Here is an 11,168-nt window from a genome sequence, read left to right as displayed (position 1 = left end):
TCCAAGACCTGTCTGGACCCCCAGTACAACATAGGTGTGGGTTTCACGATTGTGTGTCCCGGGCTCATGGCCGCTCACGGGGCCCTTGGGGTATTCAAGGAGCCCCATGTCGAGATGTACAGCACCAGCTACGATAAAATATACATAGTCAATTTGCACACGCTCGAGTCGTGCACCCCCGGAGAACCTAGCAAGAGGGCTGAATCATCCACGCGGCCACCTCAGACCGCAGTCAACGTCAACACCTTGAGCCCCACCACGGACCGCAACCACTACATGGTAGGCATCCTCGATTCCACAATGCCAGTGGAGTACGCGCCTCCCATCAACAAAGTGTGTTCCGCACACAACACTGGGGAGACCTCACTCCGCATGAACGTGGTCCAGGTGGACAACAGTTATGCGGTTGACAAACCTGTGGTCGAGGCCGAGCACGGGGTGATAGTGAAGCCGGTCGAAGCGCTGTATTTCGTGTCCAACTTCACCCCGGGCATAGACTACATCAACCTGAATGTGAGCTGCATCAATTACGACGTGAGCGCTCTACGTCCCTGTCTGATCGCAATATGCGGCGGTGACAGCAGTTGCAGGAAGGACTACGGCAGGCTCTGCAATTCCGCGCACGAGATCATCAACGACGCTCGCAGGGCCGGAGAGATGATGAGGGAAGGTCTCGAGGACCTGGCTGTGCAGGAGACTAAGGCCAAGATGTACGAGCTGCCCGACGACGCGCCCTTCCCCTGGCTCGACAGACCCCAACGTGGCAACGGCAGACGCAAGCGGTTTCTCGGCGTGTTGACAGGCGCGGCAGCCTTGGGGCTGGCGTGGCGCGTTTCGAGTAGGGTGGACAAGTTGCAGGAACAAACGGACTTGCTTAAGAATACGCTCGTTGATGTGTCGAGCCGACTGGTCGAAGTGAGCGGCAAACTCAACGAGAACATAGCCCTGGTCAGTGGCAGGATCGACGAGCAGGAGCAGAAGATTCAGAAGAATAACGAGATCGTCAACAGCAACTTTGCCATGATGAGGGACGCCATGATGAGGAACACCGAGGCCGCGTTGCGCGACACCAACGTCAAGTTCTCGGTCATGGCAAGCTATCAAATGTGGTACGCTCAGATGCAGAGCGTCACCCATCAGATGACGCAGGCCGCAATGTACACCAAGTTCATGGCCAGAGGAGTGGAAAACTGTCTGAGGCAGATCGCGTCAAAGCGTTCGGGGAGCTGCCCCAGTGGCATGACTGTCATGCGGGATCACCCCGGGCTGTCGGATTTCCCGACCGTGGGCACGGCCCTGTACAAAGACAGAAAGCTTTTCATAGTACACTCTATGCCCGGGACCGTTGAGCAGAAAGTAGTCAGAGGGATCATACCCATGCCCAGGATGAGCACGGACGGAGTCGCGTGCTGGCCCGACTACAGGGTGTGGCTGATCGACGGCGAGTATTACGAACCGTCTGAATGTCACGGCAAGTATTGTCATAAGCCTGAGCGTCACCAAAGGTACCAGAGATGCCTGAAGAACCCCAGTGAGTGCAAGACAGTGTGTGCACCTTGTCACCGTGGTATTTGCTACCAGGACAGGAAAGTCACTTGGATGGAGGGTTCTGCCGCGGTGGAGATCGCGTCTCCTCCGCTCAAACCGCTCTCGAGACCACACATTTCGGACGGACCCGTGTCCTTCTCAGATCTACTGAAAAACAGCATCCCGGGAATGCCCGAAATGGAGTTGCTCCAGGCCATAAACACCAGCGTAAAGCTCATCAACGTGCAAGGAGACCTGGACAACGTTACAAGGACCATACAGGAGTTTGACAAGCGGTACGATGAGATCACGGCGAGCAGAGTCACTTTCGGCGGATGGCTTTCGGGACTCGCCAGCGACATGGCCCTCTGGACCTCTGTGACTATACTCGTTGCTTGGTGCACCGCACTCTCCGCTGGGATCGGCTACATGTATTTCTGTGGAGGTGGTGGTGGTGGTGGAGTGGGAGGAGGGGGGGTTGTGTTCTCCAACTATAGGAAGCGGCCTAAGATGTTATAGACACTCCTGAAACGTGCACACTGTTATAGTCCCGGGTCTTTGGATGCTTGGAGTTGTGTGCTTTCCGTACGTGTGTTGTGTTTGTGGTGATGTGGAATCGTGGGAGCCTGATGGGACTCTGATGAAAAAAAGAAAAGAAAAGATTGCTGTGGCTGTTGTGCAGTTCGTTGTGTGCCTTTCAAGTAGCTTGTAAAAATAAATCCATGCAAGAAAGTCTGTATTTGTCACTGTTTATTTCATTGTAACACACAGATACACACATAAACATACGGACATGTCTCTCAGTAGAGGAAACATTACTATGCAAACACAAGCACATCTTCCGTAGACATGTCAAGAATGCCGAACACATGCATGTTACACGATGCCGCTACCAGCGACATGAACCTCCGATTGCCTGCGGGGATGCTAGTGTCCTTGCACAGGTATTCCAGGTGCTTAATCATGACAATGCGATCATCGCGGTTAATCATAAACTCCTCGTGTTCTTCGGGAAGCAGTTGTCCATGCGCCATGAGTGTATCTAGTAAGGGCCAGATGTTGGTGATGTTCTTGGTGTAACGAGGTAGCGTCATCATGTTCCATAGATCCTCGACCTTTTCACCCAGTGCGGCATGGGCCTTGTGGGTGATTTCCACTGCCGGAGGCGCTGCCCTGACTGTAACAAACACACAAAGGGAAACAGAGATCACGGTTCGTCCCGGGTTCCAAGTCAAGCGTGCATTGCATTTGTGTTTGTTTCCTTTTACTCACCGTACTTGCCCTGCGGTCCACACGTTGTCAGGTCGGCATACAAAATGGGATTTGTCTCTCGCAAAACCTTGAGGAACCTCTCTGCTCGCTTCTCGCTCTGGAGGCAGTGGCTGATGACCGTGTGAATCACCTTGATAGGATTGGCCTTAATGTGACAGGACATGCATAGCTTCTGACCATCACACAGGACTTCATTTACTAGACGCCTGAAATCGGCATGTCTCTCGGCGATGTCGTGCTTGTAATTATCCAGCTGCTGAACGTACATCTTCGAAACAGACGTGGTGAGCTAGTGAAACCCGGCTGCTGTGAATGGATATCGCCAAGTGGACAGGTGACGCATGTGGATGGATATAAATAGCCTTTGTATCTTTGGGTATGTATCCAGTCAAGTTCTTGTCAATCACACGGAGCCTCTGCACACCAGAGAATCAACATGCAAGATGGAATTGACGTTCAAGTTCAGATTGGCCAACTTCTTGATGAAAAACTACCAGGTCTTTGACACTGTGGTCGCGGATATGCGAGTCAACGAGACTCCGCCACTGGCCAAAGACAAGATCACCAGTGTGCTTAAGAAGTACGGTCCGGACAACCTGCTGAAACACCCTGAGACCCTGGTCGATGGGATGTATCGCCACCTGGGTGACGATGTCACATGGAACATTCTGGCTGGCATCCTCCATAGGCACTGGATTGATTTCAGTGTTACCAATCTCCATGCGCACGGCTTGCAAAAGTTTGAGAAGTATGACCGGTGTAGCAACAGCAAGATAAAGAAGGTCATGATGGATACACTGTCGGACCTAAGGGAAATGGAAGCCGAACTGGAACGGGTGAAACTGTTGCTCTCGTGGGAGATGGTCTAGACGTACGGTCACATTCCCTTCAGACGTATCAAGGATTCGAGCACGTGCCGCCTAACCGAGCAGATAATCTCCGAGCACTCTGACCATGCACCGTACATAATGATTCTGATATTCACTCAAATCAGGCGTCTGGATCTGGTGGATAGACTGACTGCCGTGGCCTACACAGAACGTCTGCAGACCGGAGAACATACATACAAGATGGAACTGACGCGGAAGTTCAAATTGGCCAACTATCTGATGAAAAACGGCAAGGTCTTTGCGACTGTGGCCGCGGATATACGAGCCGGCACGACTCCGCCACTGGCTCAAGACGATGTCGCCAGTGTGCTTAGGAAGTACGGTGCGGACAGCCTGCTGAAACACCCCGAGACTCTGGTCGATGGCATGAGTCGGTATCTGGGTGACGATGTCGCGTGGAAAATTTTGCTCGAGACACTCCAAATGCACATGCCTTATTTCAAAAGTGTCGACCTCCGTGCGCACGATCTGGAAAAGCTTGACCGGTATGACCGGTGTATCAACAGCAAGATAAAAAATGTCATCACGGTGTTACTTTTGGGCCTGAGTGAAGCCGAACAGGAACGTGTGAAACTGTTGCTCTCGTGGGAGATCGTCACGGATTACGGTCACATTCCCTTCGAACGTGTCGCAAACTCGAGCCCCTGCCGCCTAACCGAGCAGATATTCTTATATATAAGAATATAAGATATACTTGGTATCTGCGTGACCACGTCGCATGGACTATTCTGGTTGGCATACTCCAAAAGCACTGGATCTATTTCAGCGTTGCCGATCTCCAACGCACACGGTCTGGAAAAGCTCGACAAGTATGACCGGTGTAACAACAGTGAGATAGAAAAGGTCATCCTGCATGCAATTTCGAGCATGGGGGACTCGGAACTGGAACGGGTGAAACTGCTGCTCTCGTGGGATATCGTCAAGGATTACGCTCACATTCCCCTGGGATGTCTCGAGGATTCGAACCGTCGCCGCCTAACCGAGCAGATATTCTCCCAGTACTCTGACCACGCAGCGTATGTAATGAGCTTGATATTCACTCAAATCAGGCGTTTGGATCTGGTAGATAGACTAACCGCCGCCGCCGCCCAAGTACAATGTGATACCAAAGCAATGTCAGATCAGGCGCAGAGGGGAAACGCTTCACAGTAGACCGGGGATGTGCTGTGAGTGCCGAGCTGTAATCTTTTTTTTTTTTTTTGGGGGGGGGGGTCCGCTGCTATTCTGTTTTAAACTTTTGTCAACAACAAACTCTCGCACAGCACAGCTCGGACAACAGCCGTGGACCGACACAGCTGTGGAGCGATAGACAGCCTTGTGTTTCGTTGGGTATATATTCAATGGAATTCTTGTCAACCACACATAGCCTCTGCACACCAGAGAACAAACCCACAAGATGGAACTCACGTTGAAGTTCAAATTGGCCAACTACCTGATGAGGAAAGTGGACGCCTTTGCCACTGTGCTCGCTGCTATACGACACGCCAAGACTGTGCCAGTGGTCGAAGACAAGATCGCAGGTATGCTTAGGAAGTACGGTCCGGACAAGCTGCTGAAACACCCTGAGACTCTGGTTGATGGGATGTATTGCTATCTGGGTACCGATGTCACATGGAAAATTCTGCGTGGTGTATTCCAAATGTGCAAGCCTAATTACCCTCTTATGGCCAGTATCGATCTCTATGCACACGATCTGAAAAAGTTTGAGAAGTACGACCGGTGTAACAACGGCAAGATAAAACAGGTCATCCGGGATGCACTACTGGACATAAGGGACGCCGAACTGGAACGGGTGAAACTGTTGCTCTCGTGGGAGATTTTCAAGGATTACGATTGCATTCACTTTGGAAGTATCGAAGGATCGAGCCCTGGTCGCCTAACCGACCAGATATACACCAAGTACTATGTCCACACAGCGTATGTAATGGCTCTGATATTCACTCAACTCCAGCGTCAGGATCTGGTAGAGGAACTGACCGCTGCTGCCCGAGTACAGTGTGACACAGAAGCGATCCCAGATGATGCACAGCGAGGAAACGCTCCATGTTAGACATTAGGGATGTTCTGTCTGTGGCCGATCCGCTACTCCGTTCGCATGGCAGGACTGTGGAACCCTAATTGTAAAAATACTACCCTATGTGTCTACTGTCATTGGTTTATTTTGCATTGCTGTACCTATGAATGAATAGTTGAGTATGTACACAAGGGAATACTTGACAACCACGCAGACCCTCTGCAGACCAGAGAATAAACATACAAGATGGGACTGACGCTGATGTTCAAATTGGCCAACTACTTAATGAGAAAAGAGGACGCCTTTGTCACTGTGGTCGCGCATATACGAGACAACAAGACATCGCTGCCACCGAGCGAGACAGAGCGGATCGCCTTCATGCTTGCGGAGTACGACACGGACACCCTGCTGAAACACCCCGAGACTCTGGTCATCGGGATGAATTGCTATCTGGGTGCCAATGTCACATGGAAAGTTCTGGCTGGCATACTCCACACACACACGCCCGATTTCGACATCACCAATCTCCATGCGTACGGTCTGCCAAAGCTTGGAAAGTATGACCGGTGTAACAACAGAAAGATGAAAAGGGTCATCCTGGATGCACTCACAGGCCTGAGGGAAGCCGATCTGGAACGAGTGAAACTGTTGCTCTTGTGGGGGATCGTAACGGATTACGGTCACATTCCCCTCGGCCGTGTCGAGAATTCGAACCCCCGCCGCCTAACCGAGCAGATATTCTCCAAGTACTCTGACCACGTGGCGTGTGTAGTAATGAGTCTGATATTCACTCAAGTCCAGCGTCTGGATCTGGTAGAGGAACTGGCCGTCGCTGCGTACACAGACCCTCTGCAGACCAGAGAACAAACACACGCGTCGGGACTGTCGCGGATGTTCAAAATGGTCAACTACCTAATGAGAAAAAAGGCAGCTTTTGCCACCGTGGTCGCAAATATACAGGCCCACAAGACTCTGCCACCGGACCACATAGATCGGATCGCCCTCATGTTTGAGGAGTGTGGCACAAACACCCTGCTGAAACACCCCGAGACTCTGGTCAGTGTGACGAATTGCTATCTGGGTCACAATGTCACATGGAACATTCTGCTTGGCATACTCCAAATGCACATGTCTGACTTCAGCATCACCGATCTCTATGCGCACAGTCTGGACGAGTTCGAGAAGTATGACCGGTGTAACAACGGCAAGATGAAAGGGGTCATCCTGGATGCACTTTCGAGCCTAAGGGAAGGCGATCTGGAACGGGTGAAACTGTTGCTCTCGTGGGAGATCGTAAAGAATTACGGTCACATCACCCTCAGAAGTATCGAGAACTCAAATCCCCGGCGCCTAACCGACCAAATAGTCTCCCGGTACTCTGACCACACGACATATGTGATGACTCTGATATTCACTCAAATCCAGCGTCAGGATCTGGTGGAGGAACTGACCGCCTCGGCCCGAGTACGGTGCAACCGAAGCGATCCCAGATGAGCCGCGGCGAGGAAACACTCCACCTTAGGTCGAGGATATTCTGTCTGTGGTTGAGCCATGAAAAAAAAATGTAATTGTGTCCCCATGTGTCTACTGTTATTTGTTTGTAAACTTTTGTATAATAAACACCCATCCCTGTGAATGAATATTGTTGCCGAGTGTTCACTGTATGTGTGATATACCTGAGAACAACCATATGTCTTGATGTGTGATTGAACTGTTAAATGTTAACTGAGATATGATCAAATACAAGGGGAACATATTAGTCTAACACTTTAGTGTTGCAAGTCTTCATCATGTCAGGTCACAAAGAAGACACTTACTACCATAGTAATTACTGGTGGATTAATGCAAGGGACAATTGGCTCGAGATCACCTTGATAGTGACTCTGTTGATAATCGTGTTCGCTTTGGTGCTGATTACCCACAGGATCTGTGGCAAACGGTCGTCCCATATTTACAAACCATGTTCGGGGCCACATTCATCCTTGTACACCCGTGTGTACCGTCCCACAACTTGCGCTTTGGAAGAAACGAGGTGTGATGTGAACAACCAGGGTACCAAACATGTCATCATGGCGACAGACGCTTCAGTGATCAGAGATGCAAAAAGGGGTAACTGTAACTTACACAGATTCCCACATTCTACTAAGATGCCATACTGTGGTTTTATTTGTCTAACTTCAGATATATGTTTCAACAGAACGTGAAGTGAAAGTTCGGCACAGTCCGTAGCCTGAGAGAGAGAGAAGTCTGACTTTCACTACAACAATGTGTGTTTGGGCAATACATAGACTCATTTGTAACTCGATGTATCAGAGACGCAATAAAGAAAGATGTCTGCCAGTTGAAGTCTTTGGATGTTTATTTGCAAAGAAACACATTTGCATGTATTGTACATTCATACAGTGATCTCAGGCAAACTCACGTATCTTCTCTTTCTTGTACATAGCACATTGATGCAATACAAGCCATACATAAACAAGATCACAGTCAACAACACGAGCACAGCCATGCTCCAGGAGCACAAGTCTCCGTTAGCTATAACTGAATGGTTAGAAGTGGTGTTAGTGTCTCTCGTGTCTATGATTGCAGACATAGTCCTCTTCAATCCACAGACTCTAGGTCTGCGAGCCGTGCAATTGACAGCGTGAGTTGTAGAATTTGTTCAGCCGCTGCACTTCGCGCAGCCTTCTTCGAGGTCCCGTAACCTGAAAGTGTAGGGTAGATGTAACGTTTGTTATCTCAAAATGGGTACATATTCCCAGTCTATAAGATATATACTGTATATATATATATATACATATATATATATATATATATATATATATATATATATATATATATATATATATGTATATATATATGTATATATAGGCCAAACACCCACCTGTCAGACGTATGTGAATTTCACCATCGTGTCTCAACACGGTCACATTGCCACAGCAGACGTGGTTAGGCTGTGCGTCCAGATAGGTGTACCATGGTAGAGGCCACTTCTTCGTCTGACACAATTCCTAGGATGCAAAACATGCAGTGTGTCAAGTGTACCCATTGAGTTTGTATAAATAAAGCGTATGTACAAGATAACCACTTACCTGTAACTTGGCAAAGAACTTCTCTGGCCTTGGCTTGGCTCCACTCGGTGTCTGAGAATCACTTGTTTGTATATCACGTTTACGGGCTTCTGCAACCTGGTTGTCCATATAGGTGGACCACGGCAGAGCAAAATTTGTTCTGCGCAGTCTCTGAGAGTCACGTGTGGGCATATCATGGTTAAGGGTTTCAACCTGGGGTTCCAGATCGGTGGGGACACCATGGGGCGGAGAATAACTTGTGGGCATATCACTGCTTTCATGTGCACGGATATGCTGTACCATGTCACGTTGACGCTGGACACCAGGACCCGTCGGCCTCACTAGAGGAAAGTGCGCCAGCTGAAATGGGATACAAAGCATGCAGCGTGTCAAGTGTACCCATTGGGTTTATATAAGATAAACGGTATGAACCAGAAAACCACTTACCTGCAATGTGCCAAAGCGTGCCATCCATGCTTGTGCAGCCTGAGCTTTTGCTTCTTTCTTCGTCTTGCCAGTGCCCGTAGCTTCGGCCTGCTCTTCAGGGCGATCGTTACAGAGGAGCTTAACTTTGAAGTTGAATGTGGGATCATGCCCCATCATCCCCATTGGACTCAGGTCGTGGTATTCCTGAGTATACACTTCTGAGAATCAGCATACGCCTTCAACACGCTGCACCAGTTCACAGCCATGACTATGTGCGGGAGCCCCAGCTGTAGTCAGTCGTTCTCGAGACACTCTGACTACAGATGAACAGAATGCACCAGATACAAGGTCCAGAGAAACAAGACAAGTGTTGACACGTTGCTGATCAGAGTGAGGCTTCCAGCTTCTTTTAACTCCACTTTGACAGCTGCACATATGCTCGGATGAATGAATCCTGAGTAGGAGCCGGAATGTACGGATGGCCAGTCGTGGTCGGACGATCAGCGCCACTCGGAGCGTGAGCACTACGCGGACAACGAGCCGTACTCTGACAATGCGCACTAGTCGTATATGGAGCCTTAGTCTAACTTGGAGCCTTAGTTGGACATGGAGCCTTAGAGAAACTACGCAGACGTGGTTCGAGGGACTGTCATGTTTGCAGACAAACGTGCAACTACGCGCGTCTCGACGTACAGTAAACTTGTTGATTTCACATGACACCTATGTTTCAAGCGTCGGATAACAGAATGTAACCATTTGATATGCACGTGTAACGAAACATGTCCTGTGTGTAATAAGGTATTCACAAAGCTTCAGAGAGTGTACCCTTGAGGTGCACCATGTGCACTGCGTGCTGTGTGTAAGATCGCCAGGATTGGCAGAGTAACTTCTGACTTAATGCTCCCATAACCATTCGCTGTAAGGAGTATGTGTGCACAAATGCCAGAATAACTGTTATGTCACTGTTGTGTATCTCAATAAATGGAAACCGTTGTGTACCTCAAGAGTATTTTATTCACATATCATCCCGCAACACAAGATCATTCGTTGTAATGGTTACCACATTATGCGTTGAACCCGGGCCTTGACATGTACCATCAGCTATATGAACAAACGTATTGCTCGGTGCATTATATTGTCCTTTGAATGGCACCTTTCCAAAGTTGTACATGTAGGACTCCTCTCCTTGTGGCTTGACTACTACCAAATAATATCTTCTCACATCTTTTTGTCTGTGTACTATGATAGTATAGACTGTCCCTTTCCAGTCATCATCGCCGTATACCTCATGATCCCCACTCGGTGTCCAACATATGAACAAGGTGCATTTTAGTCTGTTCGAGAACTGTTTCATTTCTTGGCAATGGCATTTGTTTTGTGTGATTTCAGAGCAAGCATTGATCTCATGCTCTGCAGCTTGTAACACCTTCAATAGAGTGACAAGAGGGTCCAGATGTCCTAACATGAGTATCTTGAGGTCCCCGTGTGCCCTGAGTGACTCTGCGATATAATTGGGAATGGGCGTCCTGACATGTGTGACATTATCACGAAGTTCAATGTCAAAGCTGTCCACATTATTGTGGTCCGTGTGACGTTCAATGGCAAGGGACCACATGTCCTGTTCACACTTTCCCTCTATCTTCGGTAGCTTAGTTATGCCAGGTCCAACGTCCTCTGGAGTCACATAGTCTCTCTTTACTAGCAATCCCGGGGACCCAGCACTCCCCAGGGCGTCCGCTGACATTCTTCGTTTGGGTGCTATTCTCCTTGGCCTAGGCTCCACAATGTCAAGAGATTGTATTATGCCGGTTACCCCAACCTCATAGGTTTTAAACATATCACCTGTGTGTGTCACAACGTCCATCCTATCATTATCATCGAAATCGTGGGTGTCATCGACATTGCACTTAACACATGTTCGTTTAAGCACTTCGCAGATCCTGTCAAGCGATGCATCCCTCTGAGCCG

The 11,168-nt window shown here is 49.1% G+C and overlaps 1 long non-coding RNA gene across 1 annotated transcript; it reads right to left on the bottom strand.

Moving 5' to 3' along the window:
• Positions 1-8,041: 8,041 nt before the first annotated feature.
• Positions 8,042-8,764, bottom strand: LOC116034887. The gene is made up of 2 exons (XR_004101234.2): positions 8,588-8,764; positions 8,042-8,408 (listed from the first exon to the last, which is right to left on the bottom strand). It is a non-coding gene; the product is annotated as an uncharacterized LOC116034887 (long non-coding RNA).
• Positions 8,765-11,168: the final 2,404 nt, after the last annotated feature.

Source organism: Sander lucioperca, unplaced genomic scaffold (genome assembly GCF_008315115.2).
Source record: "Sander lucioperca isolate FBNREF2018 unplaced genomic scaffold, SLUC_FBN_1.2 Unpl_15, whole genome shotgun sequence".
NCBI lineage: Eukaryota > Metazoa > Chordata > Actinopteri > Perciformes > Percidae > Sander > Sander lucioperca.
The sequence above is the reverse complement of the archived record's forward strand: the minus strand, read 5'-3'. Positions and strand labels throughout refer to the sequence as shown.